This window comes from Toxotes jaculatrix, chromosome 14 (assembly GCF_017976425.1).
Source record: "Toxotes jaculatrix isolate fToxJac2 chromosome 14, fToxJac2.pri, whole genome shotgun sequence".
NCBI classification, from domain to species: domain Eukaryota; kingdom Metazoa; phylum Chordata; class Actinopteri; family Toxotidae; genus Toxotes; species Toxotes jaculatrix.
In genome coordinates this window covers 1,606,751-1,627,899 of record NC_054407.1, presented here as the reverse complement: position 1 = coordinate 1,627,899, position 21,149 = coordinate 1,606,751, and the positions used below count along the sequence as shown (strand labels likewise).

The 21,149-nt window shown below is 43.9% G+C and overlaps 1 pseudogene; it reads right to left on the bottom strand.

The window, feature by feature from the left end:
- Positions 1-1,525: 1,525 nt before the first annotated feature.
- On the bottom strand, positions 1,526-17,668 carry LOC121193599 (annotated as a pseudogene).
- Between the last annotated feature and the right edge of the window lie 3,481 nt (positions 17,669-21,149).

Genomic DNA, 21,149 nt, shown 5'->3' with positions numbered 1-21,149 from the left:
TCTTGATGTATTGGTAGCCTTTTTATTGAAGTCACCGTGTTCCCAGATCTCAGCGGTTGACTTGGTGAGTGCAGTATCGTTATTACTCACAGAAATTATGGTCAAAACTACAAAATAAGACCCAAGTTGTAATAAACCTCCTCTTATAAGACACTAGTCTCACAGAGACCGAAACAGATGGGGTGTTTGGGTGCTCTTTGTCAACTCTAACACTTCATGCTCAGTTGATTTACTGAATTTAGGAGGGTTGCCTGAACACACCATTTAACAAGTGGCTCATCAGTTTTTTGGTAATGGATGAGTAACGCCTCATCAGCCTGTCATAACACATTCAGCATAGAAACATGTGACACTGAAGGAGGGGGTCCCTGAGATGGGACACAGGCAGTGTGTGATGACCCACAGGAGTCATCAGTGGACTTGTCCTCTGTCCTTGTGCGCTCTATTTTCTGTCTTTATGTGTTTATACATCTGCTCATTGAAGTTTTTTCATTCTGGAGGAGGGTACAAACTGTGGTCTAGCAATGAATACAATAATCCTCACGCCCCTGTTCTGTTCCCTTTTCTCTTTCACAAGGCCGTGCTTTCATTCCAGGTGTGGTAGAAAAAGGAGAGAAATAGAAAGAAACATAACAGAACATCTATTGTTGAAGCACTGAGATAAATATCAGTGTTCAGAATAAGCAGATGCATATGTTATATTCTTGGACTCTACAATTCTATTTGTGTCCAACACAGTTATAGGAGTGGGACTTTTTGTCCTGTATCATGTGCTTATGTTTGATCTGGGTCCCATTACAGGAATGTTACTCCTGAACTGAGAAAATGATGAATAAGCAAGACCAGCTGATCTTTGTTTTTCTTTCAAGTCTTGTAAAAGATCAATTTTCAAAAGTTGCTTAGACAAATATAAAAAATATTATTTCCCGCCAACTTTCCTTGGTGTAATTAGTCCATTACAAGAAGTAGGCCTAAGTAGCAAGCAATAGGAAACTGTAAATGACACCTGTTGAGCTGTATACAAAAACTCTCCAGGATAAATACTCTCATTCACACAAGGCTTAGTTTATGCTCACATCTGAGCCCTAAGAGATCGATCAGTTGTCACTGTTATGCAGCATATTAGTCCGGTTTTCAAAGAATAAGTCAATAAAAATGACATGGGTCGTTCAGATAGTACCCAGACAGGGGGCATGTGCTTCTGAATTCCCTCGATGCCCAGTAATAACATCATGTGACAACAATGCAGGGATATCTGCTTTTGGACAGCAGCACTTGCCAAAAAAGAGATGCGAGTCCAAAAAGTCTTGTGGGATATGACGAGTGCATCTCTCCAGAATAACTGCAGCAACTCCTTCACACTTTAATGTGCTTCCACTGTGTCTTTGTCAACAGGTACAGAGCCCACAGCAAGTAATAGCTGTCACAGTTTATTCTGGGTAGTTGCTGTCTTCTATCCATTCAGTCTTTTCCTCAACCCTTCCATTTGGCATCCCTGTCTGTAAACCTTTCTATCGTTTTGGGCTTACATGCTTGTTTCACAGGGCGGTGTCATGCTTCCATCCAGAACAATGTGGTTTTCTTGATTCTCTCCACTCTGGTCTGCTTCCCCACCTCCTCCTCCTCCTCCTCCTCCTTCCTCCCCACCTTCCATAGTTACTAGCTCCTGGGTGCAGTTAAGTGGGCTGGCTTTAGATAACAGTGGGCTAGCGCTGCTGCCTGAGCTGACAGAAGACCTCTCCATGTGATTCCTCCTCTGCTGGCTTAAGCCTGTGAGATGCCCTTCACCTTCTAAGCTCCTGGCTGCTGAGCCTTCACCTCCCCCCTGGGAGTTGCTTGGACTGACAGATTGCTGGGCGAGAGATGGAGATTGCAGGATTGCCAACGGAGATTTAGCTTCTTGTGTTGCAGAGCTAGGAGGTTGAGAAAGCCTAGAAACCATGTCTTCGGAAAATAATTGAGCAAGCTTGGCTGAGCCAGCGGAGCCTGGGGTTGCCACAGGTGTCATCACTGCCATAAGCATGTCATCTTGGGATCCAATGAAGTCGACCTTGAGGGCCTTTTGAGGGCTGCTATAATCTCGCAAGGAGCTGCAGACGGTGTCATAGGTGGTTACACCCACATCTCCAGTCCCACTCCCTCTGGGGCTAGACACAAACTCATACAAACCCTCTTTGATGATGGTCACTGGCTGGATGCTGTCAGGGCCCCTGTTCACCTCTATGGTGTGGATCTGACTTAGATCCAAGGGAGGGGGGGGCACACGTCTGGCACCAGTTTGACCTCCTTCAGTACTCACAAGGCGAGAGCTCCTCTCTCCTCTGTCCACTGAAACATCAGCAGCCCCGTTGGAAAATTTCCTGCCAATGCTGACCTCAGGTGAAGTTTTAGAGGTCAGTGTTTTCATCTCCATTAGCTCCTCTGTAATTTTTTCCTGCTGCTCTTGGATGGTTGCTGTCTTGTTGTAAGCATCCTCCAGCCTCTTTGCGTTGAGTGGTTGTGGGGTAGTTTTGTTAGACAAGACCTTGATACGTTCAGGGGAGCCCAGCTGAGCCACTTCCTGGTAGTGAGTACGTTGAGATTTGCCTGGGCTACCCACCTCTGCATTGGAATAGTGTTTGTGGTAGCTCCAGCGACTGGGTGACAGGTGATTATCCACAGGACACTTACTGTCCTCTTTCTTTTCCACCAACACATCCGTGAGTTCCATACTACGTGCAAAAGCATCCTTTAGGTTAATAGAAATAATGCTTCCACTTCGTTTGGCTCTTTCAAGAGCTTCCCTCCTCTTGATGGCCTTTTCCTGCCTTTTCTGCTCTCGGTAGAACTCAGAGAAGTTGTTGACAATGATTGGGATGGGAAGGGCAATGACTAACACACCTGCTATGCAGCAGAGTCCTCCTACAATCTTGCCCAGCAGGGTTTGAGGGTAGATGTCTCCGTAACCAACAGTCGTCATAGTAATGGTGGCCCACCAGAAGGAGGCAGGGATACTGGTAAATTTGGTGGCATCCTCATCCTTCTCAGCAAAGAATACCAAGCTAGAAAAGATCATAATGCCCATGGCTAAGAAGAGGATCAACAGACCCAACTCATTGTAGCTCCTTCGCAATGTGAAGCCTAAAGACTGGAGTCCCGTTGAGTGCCTGGCCAGCTTCAGGATCCTCAGGATCCTCATAATTCGGAAAATCTGGACCACACGGCGTACATTCTGGAACTGCATCACGCTCTTGTTAGACTCAGTTAGGCAGAGTGTCACATAGTAAGGCAGTATAGCCAGCAAATCAATGATGTTGAGAGGTGCTTTAATGAAATTCCACTTGTTGGGTGCTGAGAGCAGGCGCAGCAAATACTCCATGGTGAACCAGGCAATGCAGACAGCTTCCACATGGGCTAGGTTGGGGTTGTCATTGAACTGGCCAAACTCATCTACCACCTGCAGCTCTGGCAGGGTGTTGAGAGACAAGGATATGGTTGAAATGATGATGAACAGGATGGAGATCATGGCCAGGATCTGCAAGACAAAGATAAGATTATGGGTTACTGCATTAGCTGACAGATGAAGCGATGCAGAGCTTGTGATCCTTGACTACATTTGGTGTGAGCATGTAGCAAGTTGGCCCTTTTGCTGTTTTTCAGCCACCTGAGCTGCATGGGTATAGGGATGACAGTGTCAGCCAGTCAACTTTGGTTCAGGCTGAAATATCTCCACGATTATTAAATGGTTTGTCATGTTCTCCAGAGCATGAATCCTAATGACTAACGATCCTCTGACATTTCCTCTAACGGAATCATGCTGTTGATGTGTTTTGTTGGCAAGATTTTCGTAAAAAATATTTGCAGTTGTTAAAGCTTGACTTGCTCTGCTGCATGTATATTCTCCAGTACTCTGGTCCATCACAGCTGAGGACAGGAACAACCTGAATGGTCATTTAATTTGGGTTAGCACTATTCAGGCTTGGAGATCAGGTGTATAATATCATCTGTGTCTCTGGAGGAGTTTTGTGAAGTCTGACAAAATAACCCCGATGACTTTATAGTGATATCATCAGGGTGTGTTACACACCTGAGGTGTGGGGTTTGACAGATGTGCACATTTGGCAGGGTAAGGTCTTATGACAAACACTATCAAGTTGCCTTATGGGAAATGTAGGGTCCAGCATTTTTGGAATTTGATTAAAAGCCGAATTTCTTGACATCTGCTCCGTCTTGGCCATTGTTCTTCTCCTGTGAGTCCCTGAACTTAATCAAAGTTCAATACTAAATCACTGGAACAGCTCTTTCAAATACAACCCACATGGTGGTTGATATGAATGAGAACTATTAAATGATGGTGAAGAAAGTAATTAGTGTAGTGTTTTCTGTGAGGTCAGTATTCCCTTCTATCATTGCTTCTTCTGTGTCATGAGTAAAGAAAAGATACCTTGCAAAGATGCCTTGCTCTGGCTGGCCCTTGGGGCCATGAATCAAAAGCCAGAGAAAAGCAGCTCAAAGTCTGAGTGTGGTGGGTGTGGGGTATCTGTAGTTATGTCTGTGGCCTTCCTGTGTACAGCTCTGCTCTATGAACTACTCTAAGCTGATTTCTGGTCTTCACACTCAGGTTGCTGTACCAAGCTGTTATGTTAAATAGAAAGATGCTTTCAACCAGGTTCCTCTAAGCCCTTTCAAGTCTGTGTAGGCTAACGCCAAAGCTCCTCAGCTTCCTGTTTAAAAGCAGTCGCTGATCTTGGGCCTCTCGCATCATACCTTCCATAATAGATGTGTAGGTCATTAACAAATTCACCACAGCCTGCCCTATTCACACATTGCCTTTCCTGTCTTGGGCCCATTATTGTACTGATTCCCTCCCTGATTGCTTTGTCATTACTGCTGAACACCTGAACTGTCTTAGCTGTGATAACCGTGTCCTCACAGAGCTTAGTATAGCACAGCACTTATGCCTTTAAGCTCCCCCTCTCTGTCGTCAGACCATGTCTCTACAGCTTTCAAAAGTGGTTTATCACACTCGACTTTCTGCCTATATGTTGGGAGGAGGTGGACGACATTATGATCCGACCTTCCAAGGGGAGGCTCCCGTGTATGCGTCTGGGATGTTGCCAAAGCACTGGTCCAGAATGAGTGGGCGTGGTTATGTATTGCTGCAGAGAGGGAAGGTGAGGTGACGGGTCACATGTGTGAAAAGCGCAGCATTGAAGCTGAAGTTATGGTTTCAGCTGGAACATAGACAGGGACCAGGGTGATTTGTCCAGACGAAGACACAGACAGTAGCTCATAATCTCTGGAGAACACTTTTTTTATGTACTTCAAATTGTGTGGCCCCCTGGGAATTAACAACAAAGATGCAGAGTCCTCTGATAATGGATTTGTGAGATGATGTCTGCCCTTATGACTGTTTAACCTAACCCTCACTGTCAATATGTGTGCTGTCGTCATGGAGCCGTGTCTCAGTAAAACAGATCAGGTTACTCCTTACTGCATACAGATACAGAGATATAGATGGTTTAGGGTTTGCTTCCACAATGTTTGCTTTGTTTTAAAGGGAACGTGATGTGTGGAGGAACTTGCAGACGCTTACTGGCAGATGTGATTACCACTGCCACAATTAATGATGAAAAAAAAAAACAAGAAAACAACAAAGAGACAGAAGTAAGGGGGTCAAGTTAGTTTTTGCCCCTGCATGTTTAAATTCACAGAATGATTTCTGAAAATCTGACCCAACCATTGCTTCCTGCCCCTGATCACTCCTGCTCCTGGCTGATTAGAAGCTACATTACTCCTCACAGCTCGACTCACCCAGAAAATTCAACATTACTACCTACAACGTCTGTTCAACAACGCTAACACGGAACTCTCAGTGTCCCAGCTGAGCGAGGCAGCTGAAGCATGTGCGCTCTGAGTCTTCTCGCCGCAGCCCTTGCTAGGACATTTCAGGATAATTGTAATAGGATTCTGTTGCTATCTATAGAAAGGATAGAAAGAGGTTAGAAGTGGTTACTCATTCTTTCCTCCCCCAACAGGAAGAATCAGGCAACTGTTGGACACCCCCTGGGAAAGCTTTGTGCCAAAATAAAAAAAAGAAATAAATAAATAAAGGTCAAAGCAGATAATGATACAGATAAGGACTGACAGGGAAGCCTGAGAGATGCAGCTTCTAAATGAACAGAAACTTTAGTGGCTTGTGCTGTGTGTGTGTGCTGCTACATCATGAGTGATGGCAGGTCATTATGAAAGCCTGATGAATCAGTTACAACCGAGAGCGCCTACAGTAGTGTTACATTATCAGCTGTTTTCAGATCAGTAAATGGAGAGCGCTCTTCTCTTTTCTGTTTCCATATTGTGAATGATGCATCAGTATCATTCTAAAACAAGGCTCTCCTGTGAGACTGCTGCTTAAAGGTGTGGCAGCAGGAGCAAAAGCAGTACCTTACTGCCTATCTCATGTTTAATGTGAAATTAAACAGTTAAAATTAGAAATATCAACTTAGCTTGAACAATATTTAATTAGAAATAAATATTAAAAACTTCCTATGGAGCCCCAGGAGTGGCTGACTTTGTCCAGACAGAAATATACGGAGGCCATGTTTTATTGCATTTATCGCTCAAAATACTGTCACGTGTGCAGAAGATATACTTCATTCCCATACAGGCACAACACACCAGGCTTTCTCCCCAAGGCACTGAGGTCAAGGGAGCTACCCCTAAATTTGGAGTGCACTCGTATTCTAACCTTTATGGTAAAGGTATTGAAGCAGAAAGCGCATGTGCAGGATTAGTAACTAATATATATATATAATTTTTTTAATAAATTATGACTATGATATTATGATATGATATCATTACGATATAACATATCAATAATAACTGACATTAAAAATGGCATACCAAAATTCATTTGTCTATCGAAATGTATTTTGTCCTGTTTTTAACTTACATGCTGCAGAGTACATATTAAACAGTGGTTAACTATAATCAGCCACAGTCAGTTCTTACAGTATGTAACAAAATGCCTGTGGTTAATTTAAAGACATTTAAAACATTTAAAGATATATTTTCATCAGCATTAGCAGCAAAGTAATGCTGTTTTTGTTCTGATAATAATAGTAATTAGGTCCTTTGGTTGAGGGTTCAAGTCCTGCCTTTTGCTAAACATAAGGCTATATCTTCAAGTTCTTGGGCTGACTATGTTTTTTTTTTTTCAGCATGGATTCATGAAAACCACATTTCATTAACAAGAATCCAAATGCTCCCAATCTGCTTGGATACCAATCAAATTTAATCTTTGTATCTGCAGATTTTTTATTTTTTTTATTGCAGTATTACTTTTTTTTTTTTTTTTTTTATTGTGCTATAACAGCTGTGCCTGCGACTCAAGAGAATTCGTGTGAAATCCTGTTTCCGGTGAGGGACTGTCTGGACTATCAGAGTCAAGTCAAAGGACGCCGCGCATTACAGCATTACACAGTGTACAGTATGTCTGCTGCTCAATAATCCTCTGTCAGACTGAATGACTTTGTTCTTTGTTTCAGACCAAACTGTTTTTAGACAAAACTGCAAAGGCAAACAAGATAAAAGAAAACCGAGAGACAAAGAGAAAGATGAGAGAAAGACGAGAGAGGGGATGGATAGAAAGACAGGACAAAAGGAAGCAGAGGGCAGCTGTATCAAAGTGTGTCCACCTTGCAGTGTCTTAATGGCTTAATGGCTGCCAAATGCTATGACCTTGGCACCCGGGGCAGATTTAAAGCAGTACCAGGAACACACAAGCTGCTTTAGAAGCTGTACAGAGGAGGAAGAACGAATAGAGGCTCCACGTTTAACATTCAGCTGATCAATAACACTTTGAATTTGTATCACAGTGAGTCACGAACAAAGAAGTGAAGTCAGCTCACAGTGAAACAGCTCTTCAAAGACAGCTAAAAGCTGAGAAACAGCCGTGTTAATGATGGCAAGTGCGTGCGTGCCTTCTGCATTGTTCTGTTATTAAGAACCAATTCATAATGATCCAGAGAATTTTCCACAACTTTGGTGCTAGACACTGTAAATGAGTGACTGAGTGAATCCTACTGTTAATATATATATGTGTGGGTGTGTGTGTGTGTGTGGCAGCACCACAGACTATCTGCAGGCAATTAACGGATTACATCATGTCTCTCTATCTATATCTCCATGTCTATATACATGGCCAAGGTCATAGAGTCAGAAATGCCAAAAAAATCCAAAGGGCTCATCCTCTTGGGAACTTGACTGTACTCCGTGGACTTCACTTTACTCTAAATTAGAACTTTTGTTGAAGTAGGAAATTTGGATTATGATTCATCCTCTGGAGATCTGTGAGATCTATCAAGCTAAACCTTCAGTAAATCATTCACTGGTTATACAAGATATACAGAGAAAGAGAGAGAGAGAGAGAGAGAGAGAGAGAGAGAGAGAGAGAGAGAGAGAGAGAGAGAGAGAGAGAGACATGTCAGACAGAAATGAGACAAATGGGCAGAGACACAAAACACAAGATGGAATGAAAGAGTGGATGAATGACTGGGCAGAGAAACCCAATCCCAGATCAATATGTGGAGATATTTGTGGAACAACAGGCGCAGGATGTGTTGCACAGCTGCTGTTTCTGCAGAGGTCAACACGGTTTATTTATAAAGCTGCTGCTGTTACACCGAGGTCATTCTAATATTCACTTATTCCCTCCAGTCACCCATCCAGATGTTCTGCTTTACTGCTGCTAACATTAGCTCCGGACTGCATCAACAAACCCCAAATCAAATCCACCCGCTTCACTGGTGATGGTTGCTGTGATGTTGCAGGCAACATGTGGGCTGATTACATGCTAACAATATTATGAGGGCAGGATAACACAGTGCACACACACACTAAGTTGCAATATTTCATCAATGAAAGATTCGGCATTTTATTTTGACAGAGATTCTCAATCAAGAACCATGGATGTGTTGAAATGTGATGATACCTGAGCTGTACTGTTGAAGAGAGGTTGGTTGGTTTGTTTGGGCAGTTTGTTGGAAAGTGTCTGTGAGTGAAATCCGGGGGTTTGAGAAGGTGCTCTGAGGCACGTGCTCCCTTGCGTGATGCTTCCACACTGCACCAAACTCAAGATGTAAATTACAGACAGGAAATGTGAGCTGTCGCCTGGAGTGGAGGCTCCATGAAAAATGATAAACTCTGTGTATCATTAGGATCTCAGTGTCACCATTGTGTTCAGCTTTGCCTTATGCACACCAAAAAACACACACACACACAGGCACATGCACACACAAAGATAGAGACAGAGAAGTAAGAGGCGCTGAGAGAATAAAGACAGAGTCTGAATTATAGTAATTACAACAACGAGAAGCATCTGGCTGGTGTGTGTGTGACACACTGAGCTGTAATTAACCAAACATGGTATGTTATTAGCCATCCAGGCAGGGCGATCACTACAACACTTACAATGAAGCACGGCGGAAGGAAAACCGTGTGGAGCTGTTGGTTTAAGGTCATCTGAGGAATCTTCGTCGATGTGTCACAGAGACGGTGTCCTCTCTGTGATCTTTGGAATCATGTTATATTCCAAAGACACAAGTCAGCAGAGCAATTAGAGGTATTTTAACTCTGAGTGCGTGCTGTTTTGCAGAACGCTTTGGACACAATCACTCCCCCACCCCACTCACTTCCTGAGATTTCCATGTTCTAAAAGGCTAATGGTGCTACAGTCAAACCTGCAATTAAGATCATTCTCAAGCCAACAAGGGGAAAAAAAAAAAAGCAGCATTATGGATCATCATATTCCCTTAAAAGTTTCTTTAAAAAAAACACACACACAATGCATCAGTCAGATGAACAAAACCCTTTTACAAATTACTTAATATTTATTTTACTACACTGACAACATTTTCCAGCTACAGTAGATTAGCATTGTCTAAATTATATTTTTAAAAGATGAAATTACAAAAAGCAGCTTCTTCTATTCTGGATCACCCTTTGTTGGGGGAACTTGAACAGTTTCAGAGCCCATAAAGATCATTAACTGATTAGAGGCTCTGAAATGTCTGGTTACAGGAGCTTCCTCATCATGGTTCCTAATAGAATATGTAATGGTCCATTACATTCCCATGTTATTTTCTTTTATTGGCTTCACTGTGGCACTCGATGATGTTTTTCTGTTTGTATTTTGGAGGGGGGGGGGCGACTGCCTGCAACGCCCACGCAGTTCATCAATGAGCAATTTAAGTGGAGCGCTGTCCCACAAAGTGGGTCTCAGAGCATTGATTCATGACTAAATGATCTAAAAAGGAGAATTACAGGTTTAAACTGCAACACACATACGGATTAGTTATATACTGAAACACCAAAACATTAAGACATTTCCTGAAACTGCAGCCTGATGAAAATAGTAGGAAACACTAAGCAGAAAAGGTTTTCTTGGTTAAACAAATCTTCCATATGTCCATATGTCCAATGTCTCCATATTTAGCCCTATGCTTATGGAACCAAGGCTCAAAACATCACAGAAAAATAGAAAAACTTTGCAGTAACATTGAGGATGGTGTCATTGGTTGAGATAAGCATTACCTCAGCATAGATTAAAAAAAAAAAAGTTGCATCTATTTTAATGAATCACTGATTTAATGCACCACCCGGTGACCCCGACAGGTGTTCCAAATTAAAGACACCTGCCGTGTTGCATGACCAGCTGGATTAGCAATGCTAACATCCTGGGTCCATGTTCTGTGACTTTCACCTCTACCGTCAGGGTTACAGTGAGTAACCCCTGACTGACTGACTGATGCAACTAACTGTACAGAGGAGAGCATCTACTACAACTACTGCGTTGCCTAGCAACGTAGCCTTTGGTCTGTGTTTGTTGGCTGCAGTCGCACTAGAGTTTATGTTGTTGATACATCTCCACCTTTTCTGCTGCTTTATTCTGCTGTTCATCCTGTAAGAAGTGGCAGGCTGTTTGATTCATATAGCTTACATAGCCTATATAGCCTACATAAAGTCTATGGACACCTGCCGCAATGTCCAGGTGTTTCTATTGTTTTGTCCACCCCATTTATATCAATGAAGGTAGGCTAAATAACACAAACAACTCTTTGAATAATCCAATACAACTCAGCACCATAGACTACATCCTCCGTCATGACCACACAACCGAATCACCTCTAAACCTCAATAAAACACTGAACATGGACAGGTCAGGACAGGTTAGGACAGGTTAGGACAGGTCAGGACAGGTTAGGACAGGTTAATGGAATAAAACATGTAGGTTATAGGCTGAATACCTGTGTCAAACACATCCAGTGGCCTTATGTCACACAACTTAATACTGGAACAAGTGGACACAGAGTATGACCGTGAACATCCCTCTGTCACCTGCACACAAAGTCAGCAGACGGTCACTCATCTGCAGGAAACCACACTCACAAGGACTGCAGGGAAATATTTGGGAGTTGGAGCGTTATGTTTATTGATAGCCGTAGCACCTGTGCAGTGTTATGTTTGGCTCCAGGTCAGTGAGATGTCTTTAGAATGTGATTCTATTAACCTCAGCTACCTTGGACCTGACATGATGGCTGACGAGAGCTAAGTCAGAATGAATGCGTAGGTAGCTGGAAGTACTCTCTTCTGATTACGAAAGAAAAAAAAACATAGTTGTAATAAAGCACTCTGCTTCTGTGGCCCTAATAATATTACTGTTAAATCAGCTGCAGCGAATTTCACTGACGTCTCCTCTAAACTTAAGACAAATAAAGCAGTGGAGAAAGAAAAGCAGGCAGAGAGAGAGAGAGAGAGAGAGAGAGAGAGAGAGAGAGAGAGAGAGCGCCCGGCAGCTTGTGGGCTGTGGTACACTCACAGATGGACTCAGTCGCCAATAAAAGATTTACAGTCCACGGGATGAACTTTACTGTAGACGGCAAACCACTTTGGATCAGCTTCTTCCCTGCTGGAGTGATAAATCACTCTCATTTGAATTAAAGCATTCAATATCGGGGTGGGGGGGGGGGGGAGCTCCGGTACATTAGTGAATGCACATCATTCTGCTGCTACTCTCTGAATGTACGGGGGCCAGTAAACTATGGAGCTGAGCAGCCACTTAGCTGCTTACTGCTGTCTGCCTGCACAATGCTGAAAGAGACACTTTACACACACACCACCAATGATTCACTGCCGACCTTTATGATGTTCTGAATTTCATTCAGGGTTTATCAGTGAATTTTGAAACTCATACGAGTGTTGAAATGATTGTTAATTAGTAAATCAACAAAGAGATTCGCTTTAAAGAGCTTAATACACAATATGAGTTAGAACTGCTTACACTCATTGGCTGTAAACTCGTCCTCACAACCCAGAGCCAAACACGTGCACGAGCAGGAACACATGCAGGCCAATATTTCTTAGGAAAACCGCGTGCAGCCTCATCACAACTTTGCCGCAGTTTAATAAGGAAGTGAGTCATGCAGCCACACAAATCTCAGAAATTAGCCACATGATATAAACAACTTATGTGGAGATGAAAATGGAAGCGCACACAAAGGAGAGGTCTGTTGTAATCATCCATTGCTCGCATAAGAAATACTGGTGCTACAGAGTCAAAGATGAATCTAATGAACATATTCAACTCACAGTCTCAGTCACAACTTTATAATGCTCATCTTTATTCAAACCTACATACAACTGGTTTGGATAATATGGTTCAACTTATGTGCTCATGCACGGAGCGGTGTGCAGCAGAGTCCCTCTGTTCCCAGATCTTGTCTTCACTAGAAAGGATGAGTATAAAAAAAAACACAATAAGGCCCAGGTTTGTAATCTAAAAAAAAAACAACAAAAAAAAAAAAAACTCTGTGGCACCAGATTATGTTTTATGCTCCAGATTACAAGTAAAACTTAATCTGAAGCCACATTCTTGTTCTTCAGATACATTCATGGCATGCGAAGCAGCTCCCTCCACTCCTCATTTATTTTCTGTGCTCTAATCTTAAATACCAGACGAATACTATGCATGTATGTGATGATGTGAACACGTTTTAGATGTGTAGTCAGCTGCACTGTGTGTAAAGCCTATCAGTTGTGATTCACATGCTCGAATACAAATGTGACTCATTTACTCATAAATTTACTCTTCTCTGATGTTCACTGAAATACACCAGAAAGCCGAGTTAAACAATATGGGAAAAGGAATCCATTCATTTTCATTGAATAAAGAATCTATTTTTTTTTATTTTTTTTATAATTCTGAATAGAAATCTTAAAACTCAGATCTGCAGAAAATTGGAGCCACGGTGTTGGTGCATGAAGAAACAAACATGTCTGCGAACAAACCTCCCCCCCCCTCACGAGCTCTGCAGGAAATCCTTCTCTCTCATACTAATGCTAAATCCAGTCTTATTCCTTGTCTGAAGACCGCGGTTGGTGTTTGTAATGATAGTTGAGATAGGTGAGAGTTACTCTTCAGCCTACAGCCTTCATGTGGCTGCTCCTGCTCCATCCACCTGCAACCCCCCACTCAGGTCAGACAGTGGACAGGACAGACTATCCAACCTGCCAACAGTTAGTCTATTTGCAGTAGCAGCAGTCCTGGTAAAAGCCCCAAAGGAGATTAAGCCATACTCCTAAGTCATACTCTGTGTGTGTGTGTGTGTCCACTATGAGCAGGTGACCAAGCAGGCAGGTGTGTTGTTATAACTCACTGCTGGTTCCACCCAAACAGACTTAAATAAAGTTTGAACTTTATATTATAAAAATGTCAAAGCGAAGCATTAAATGCTGCAAAGAGAACAGAAGCTGAAATGAAACAATCCAGTTTGCATCAGTGTGTGTCTCACACGCAGACACACACATACATGATGAAAAAAATAGTGCTAAGGGAAGATGTTAAAAATCGAATCAGAGCCAAGATTTGGAAGGTTACACAGATTATGTAAAGTGTATGAAACTGTGTGTGTGTGTGTGTGTGTGTGCTGCCCCATGTTTTCCAAATGGCCAGGTGATGCCTCTGTTCTAATCAGCAGTAGCACTGAGCTGTACGTGTCATCAGGAAGGAGCCCCTCCTATTGGTTAAGAGCTGAGCTGCATCACTGCTGCCACAGAGGGACACACGGCTGGTCTCAGCGCAGCGAGGCCTAAGCAGCTTCCCTCCTGCTGACACTATGGTTCCAACACGGTCACATGGACCTCTGAAGGCCAGCACTGCTGTATTTATAGAGCCATGAATTAAACTTAAAAGTAAACTGGACTTTTATCATGAAAAACAAACACATAGCATATTATATTATACACTTCACACCCTGGATTCACTTTTTGGAGCTTTTTGAGTTGCCAAAATACAAAGGAAGAAAATATCAGACCACAGTCTGATCGTCAACAGGATTCACAGCTGTTCAGACACCTAAAGTGTCTCTAGAGCCACGTGCTGCCTCTCCTGCACTCAGCAAACACAAGCAGCTGGAAGTTTGGAGACGACGCTGCCACACTGCCAAAGAGTGTCCACCCACACAGTCAAACATGAAAATAAAAATCTGAATTAGACAATTGAACTTTGAGTTTGTCCAACTGACCTCAGCTAATGGACTCAAAGTAATAAGAACCTTGTACCTATCTGGAGTTTCCAGTTCCTAGATTAGCTTGGATAGGGCTGGTAAAAATGGTCCCTCATGCACTGAACTAATCTTTAAAGCTTTTCATGTATTACTGCTGATGTCCAGAGGACAAAGGTGAAGGAAAAACATCATTTAATTCTGTATGAAAATAAAAAAATACATAAGAAGATAAGTGACACTTACATTTTTTATTACTTTATTGATCCCTCAAGCTGGGGAAATTTATTCTCTGCATTTTACTGAGTGTGTGTGTGTGTGTGTGTGTGTGTGTGTGTGTGTGTGTGTGTAAGCTGAAGCTGGCGAGCTGATTTCGCCCTCGCTGTCGCCCCTGCTGTCTTTTCTCAGACCACCTGGTGTTTCTCCCAGAGGGACACATCAAGACCACCATGCAGTCCAAACCCCAGACCTGCAGCTTTTTTTTTTTTTTTTTAATTTCTTGTGTGTCTGTACCTGTGTGAATGTGCGAGGGCCCACTTAGTTATTGGGGTCAAGTCGAGCAGTAAAACCTGAGTCAGCTGTGGAGTGTGGGGTTCTTTTCTTGTGTTCTGTCTGATATTTTGAGGAAAGCTCTGCACATGTTTTAGGTAATTTGTTAGAAACCTGTCTAAAGTGTGTCCCCCCCCGTTTTATAGTCAGATCCTTGTCTTTTCAGAAGACATTCAGTAAATTATCATGGATTTTGCTTTAAAGCGCAATCATCCAAGCAGCTTCAAACTTGGTGTCACCTGCGAAGTTTTCCAGGTGAGCACTTCCAAACCACACCATGTCGCTCACACCTGAAAATATATTAGTGCTGCTACAGACATTTCCCAGATCAGGAAAATCATATGTCACCTCCTGCTATTATCCAACATTTTGGTATTTCTGATTTAAATCAGCTCAATGTTCAGATCCACTGAGCTTCATCCACTGAATCTAACCAATCAATCCGCCCGCTCTTTCCTTCTGACTGAAATGATGTACATGTAACCACAAAGAAACCAGATGTGTCAGTGAGATCCCACCTGTGTCACACAGGTGTTGCGTTGTTGTTTCTCTCTCTTGTCTCGACTGAAATGACTGATTGACTGATGACTCTGCTGAGCAGAGTTCTTCACATGACGTTTCCACAACCCACTCACTTAATCTAATGAACCAAACAAACAGGAGGCAAACATCAGCCACACTGACCCGCACACGCTAACTGAGCGTTATCATTAGATGTGAAACACTGCTGCACGATCACCCACTGACACAGAGCTGCTTTTTATCAAGAGCCATCTCACTATAGGTCGCTCCTCCTCCCCTTGTCTCCCATCCTCCTCCTCCTCTCCTCTTATCCCCTTCTCCTCTCCTCTCCTCTCCTCTTGTCCTCTCGCCCTCTCCTCTTCTCATCCCCTTGTCTCCTCCTCTTCTATTCTCCTCTCCTCTTCTCCACCTCTTCTCCTCTACTCTCTGCCTCCCCTTCATCCTCCACCTCCTCTCTTCTCCTCCTCATCTCCTCTCCTCCTGTCCTCCTCTGCTCCTCCCCTCTTCTCCTCTCCTCCTCTCCTCTCCTCTTCTCCCCTCTTCTCCTCCTCTCCTCTCCTCCCCTCTTCTCCTCCTCTCCTCTCCTCTCCTCCTCCTACTCCTCCTCCTCCCCTCTTCTTCTCTGCTCTCCTCCTCTCCTCCTCCTCCTCTCCTCCTCTCCTCCTCCTCTCCTCCCTCTCCTCTCCTCCTCACAGTAAGTTTACTGTAGTAAACAAACTGTGGGATGTTGATGATGTTGTTAAGCTGACAGTGTGCACTGCTACACAAAGCTTAGAGAAAAAAATCATTTGACAGACTAAGTGCAATGTGAAGTACACACACACACACACACACACACACACACACACACACACACACACACACACACACACACACACACACACACACACACACACACACACAGCTTATCTCACTGCTAATCCATACTGACTTATACAGAAAACAAAAGATGTCATATTTTCATCAGATGCAAAAAATCATGGACCATGTGGACCAAGTCCTAACCCTCACTGTAATACTCTAAACCCCCGACCCCCAAAATGGAAACTAAAATAAACTGAAGGACGTTTGTTTGGGACAAAAAACACTGCGCTCCTCCCGTGGGATGTGATTTTGAAGAAGACACACCTACGTCCAAAAACACTGATGTGTGAGTGGGAATAGGCCAGAGAGCAATCTGCCGTACCATATAATCCACAGATTTCACTGGAGCAGCTGTTTCTTCAGCGGACGGTACTTCCTGTTAAGTACTTCCTGTCAGACCTGGACACACTATGTTTACTCTGGCTTGAGTAACAGAGACGCTGCTTCTGGTGTAAACTGGGATGAAGCCGAAATCTCAGACAGATTTGAGCTGAGAGACCCCTGATGACATCACAAAGACATCAGCAGGAGACACAGAGGACAGACGGACAGGGAAGGACCATTTTACCAAGGTGTTCACAGAGTGTGTGCAGCTGTTGTTACCTTTGCAGCCACAGATGAGCTGGGTTTCTCCAGCAGATCCCAGAGCTTCTGTCTCTTGTCGGGACAGCAGCCCTGGTCCTCCTGGCCTTCCACCTCCTTCTCCCTCAGCGTCTCCCGCCCTCCCTCCTCAGCTCCTCGTTCATCTGCTCCTTCTTCTGGTGGTACCGTGCCTGGCAGCATGACTCCAGGTAGATTTCATCAATACCCCAGTAGTCCAGCTCCTGGCCAAAGGACAGGGCGCACATCTCCTCCATCATGTGCAGCTTCCCTGTTCGGTAGAAGTTGAGGATGGAGGAGAAGGCCACCGGGTGCCGGTCGAAGAAGTACTCATTCTCAGTGAGGCTGTAGTCATCGCAAATTTCCAGCAATGACTCGTGGGTGTTGCAGTCTCTTAGCCGTCCCAGACGGGTCCTGGGCAGCCGGTCCAGGGTTCTCCAGAGGACTTCATGTGTGAGACCTCCGACGTTGAGTCTGACCCGCCGGGAGCGGGCCTTGATGCGGATGATGTCGATCGGCTCAGGCGGCAGCACGGGGCCCGCAGTGGTCCGGGGGGCCGCTTTAGGCGTGCTGAAAATCCCTCTGTCTGTCATGTTTGCTCTGCGTGTGCTGCTGTTTACTGGCAGAGGGTGGGTGGGGGGGGGGGGGGGGGGGGGGGTGGAGGAGGGGGGCAAACAGAGGTTGTGGTGGTGTGTGTGAGTGTCTGGAGCTTGTGAGGCTCAGTGAGACGATGGTGGCGCTTGGCCGTGGGGAAAAGGTTGCTCAGGCCCACCAAGCTGACCGGGCTGTGTTCAGACCACTGAGCTCTTGTGGGTTGGATCCATGGCTGGAAAAAAAAAAAACAAAACAAACAAGACGTGATACATGATACAAGACCAGAGCACGATAGAATTCTCCTCCAGGATTTGTAAAAAAAAAAAAAAAAATCCTCACTCGCTCTCTCTGCATTGCAACACATTCATTTTGTCCTAAGCTTTTTTTTTTTTTTTTTTTTCCCACCCAAGTAATTTATCAGTTCAGTGTCTCGCTCACAGCCTCAGACACCCAGAGAAACTGGGGATCACAGGCCTCTCAGTCCAACGCAGCGTTCCCAATTAACACATTTTCTGTATTAGGAATATTCTACATATGAGCACACATAAACTCAAACTGATAACTGATATCATGTCAGTTCAATATCCCTCTCTACTGCTGCATATTCCCAATCAGGTTTCCAGTTACTATAACAGGACCCCAGCCTGGAGCTGTCAGGGACACCAATTAAGCTTTTGCCCAGTAAGGCACCTGAAACCTGTGTGTCCACATGTCCACACGCCACCAATTACTTGTAATAGTTGTCATTCTAATGAATTTGTTTACTATGCCCCTCTTTGCTGCAGGTCTGGCCGTGCTTACTGAGTGTGTGAAAAGGGAGCTGGTGGGTGGGCGGACAGGCTAAATCTACTAATCTAGTAGAGCCCTGTTTTCCCACATTAGATATTTCCTGTTAAGATTCACTGCGGCTTACAAAGCTGCCAGACACTCAATTATTTTTGCTTCGGTGACTTTTACACCAAATCCAAAACAGCAGATCTGATTTATTTATGTCAGAGAGCCGCGTTCCAACCACGCTGTGGATGAACGTTTGGGAGATATCTGACAGTCCACTTAAAGTCTGGACACTCATTAAAAAACCCAGGAGCTATTGCTATTTTTTAATTAGAAAGAATCCCTCTAACATAAATCACTGAATAATGAAGCGGTGTCTCTTTCACCAGGTTGTTTCCTTACGTAATGAATACCAATTTTAATCCACTCCCAGGGAATGAATGGAATCTAAACTGCGTTTCCTTTTCTTTTTTTTTTTTTTTTATTTCCTGGAAACCTTTCTCCTGTTGGTCTATCAAGGCTTATGTTGCCATTTGAAGTCCTCTGACTGCGGGACCTTTATCTGATTGTGTAATGGAGTTCCACAAATCCCAAGTGGTGGCATTAGGCTTCGTCTCCCCCAGGCTCAAGTCTGCCTTAGTTAATTATAGACCGTCTATCTCCTCCTGGGACACTCATAGGACACATGGCTACGTCAGGAACCAAGCTGCTACGTCACTACTAAAAAAATCAGTCTTATCCAACCACAATAAATTCATTTCTTTAACATACACATTCAGATGATAAAATAAATAAACTGACCCTAAAGTTTATATACAGGGTTTATTAAACCAAGATTCACTTCATTGTCACTAATAATTATGTAATAGGTTTCAGAGCTGACTGGTTTTACTTCTCTCCACCTTCCTTTATCTCAACAGACCAAGTTCAGTAGCAGAGACAAAGTGAAATCCTGCTCACAGGATCCAGAATCAGCCCAAAGTGAGGAGCGTTCATTTCTAATGTGTTGTCAAGAGATTAAGGAGATTCAGGCTTAACCCGTGATAATGCACCTGAGCCCCACACCGAGTTCACAAGGTACAAGGGAGACAGAAAGTGGATAGAAAGCTGGACCAACACTAAAAGCACGCTCAGCCTCCCACTGTGATTCAAATCCACAGTTTGTTTTTTGAGTAAGTGTTGAGTGAGAGAATCTTCCTACCTCCGTGGAAACTGCTGATTTTTCGGAAAAGCCGAACTCTTGCTCTTCCAGGAGGTCCCAACCATAGCACCCGGTTAGTTATCCCAGCTGCGTCGCCTCCCCTCCAGCCGCGGATTCACGAAGCTCCCCGAGAACACACAGACCGCTGGAGGTCCACATTTTGGCGGAAAAAATTAAAAATTAAAAATCAGCGCACGAGAGGAAGTGTCCCGGGAAGAGTCTCCGCGCTGAGCGCCATGAGGACACGCACACACATACACACATACACAGCAGAGGCAGAAAGAGAAGTGTGAACCGGATGGCCCGGAGAGCTACCAGCCCCGAAGAAGAGAGAATGAAGGGATGAGCGAGAGAGAGAGAGAGAGAGAGAGAGGGAGAGAGAGGTAATTGGATTGAGGCGTTCAGCACCAAGGACAGCTCCAGATCAACAGCTTGTTTCCACCTGAACTCCCGCTCAGAGCACAGCTCAGGATCACACTCCTTTCTCTTCTTGTCTTTTTTTCTTTTCTTTTCTCTCTTCTTTCCTTCCTTAATTCGCTTTCTTAATTCCAAAAAGCCTTTCCAGGCGGGGGGGTCATTTCCCTGGAGTCACCGCGGCACCGGAGACCTGCTCAGCCTTCACATTAAAGTGCTAAAGATCGCCCTTGACTTAACACCCGAACAGGATTCTAATCACATAAAACTCAGGCTGAGGTGAAGGAGATTCATCCAGCTGCTGCCTTCTATCTTCTCACAAGCACCTTCTCTGACCCGTTCTAGGAACTTCATGAAAACATGTTCATTTCAGAGTCTAGACAAAAGCCTTGATCTATGGACCTGACTCGGTCACACACAGTCTGTACTTCTACATCACTGAACAGAGGCTACTGGCACTTTAAGAAACCCTTAGATTAAAACAGCAAGGCTAGGAACAATTTGTCTTAAATGCAAACAATGTATTTTATTCAACATTAGCAAAAGCTGTGATTGACAGATTTCTCAGCCTATGACAATCCGCTCCACCCCTCTGGGCCCCCGTCAGCTGTGGATCCAAACTCAAGGCCCCAAAAGTCCCTTTAAAGACCGAGGGGGTGGCTGAGGTTCATGTGCGCTCGTGGCTTTCATCACTTCCTGAAAGTCCAAATGTATACAACCAACAGGCAAACTCATTTTCACTGATGAGGCTCCTCCATTTCATGGAGCCAAAAAAAAAAAAAAAAAAGTATCAACATTCTTCAGAATAATTAGATTTACAGCAGAGGTATACATTTTACAGTCCTCCATAAGCAAAGAAATTAATTAAGTTAAAAAAAAATCCCACCAGCTGAAAATGAAGCTTTCTGTGTGGGAATCATTGTGCACAGAATGACTTTAAATGACTGGGAATGTGCTTACTCGGGGCCCCCTGGTGGCTGCAGGGCCCCTAAGTCAGTTCACGTCTATACCTCAGGCCAGTGTTGTGTCATCTGCAGTGTAGACCAGCTTTAACAAACACAACTCAAACATGGTTTTAAAAAAAAAAGGAG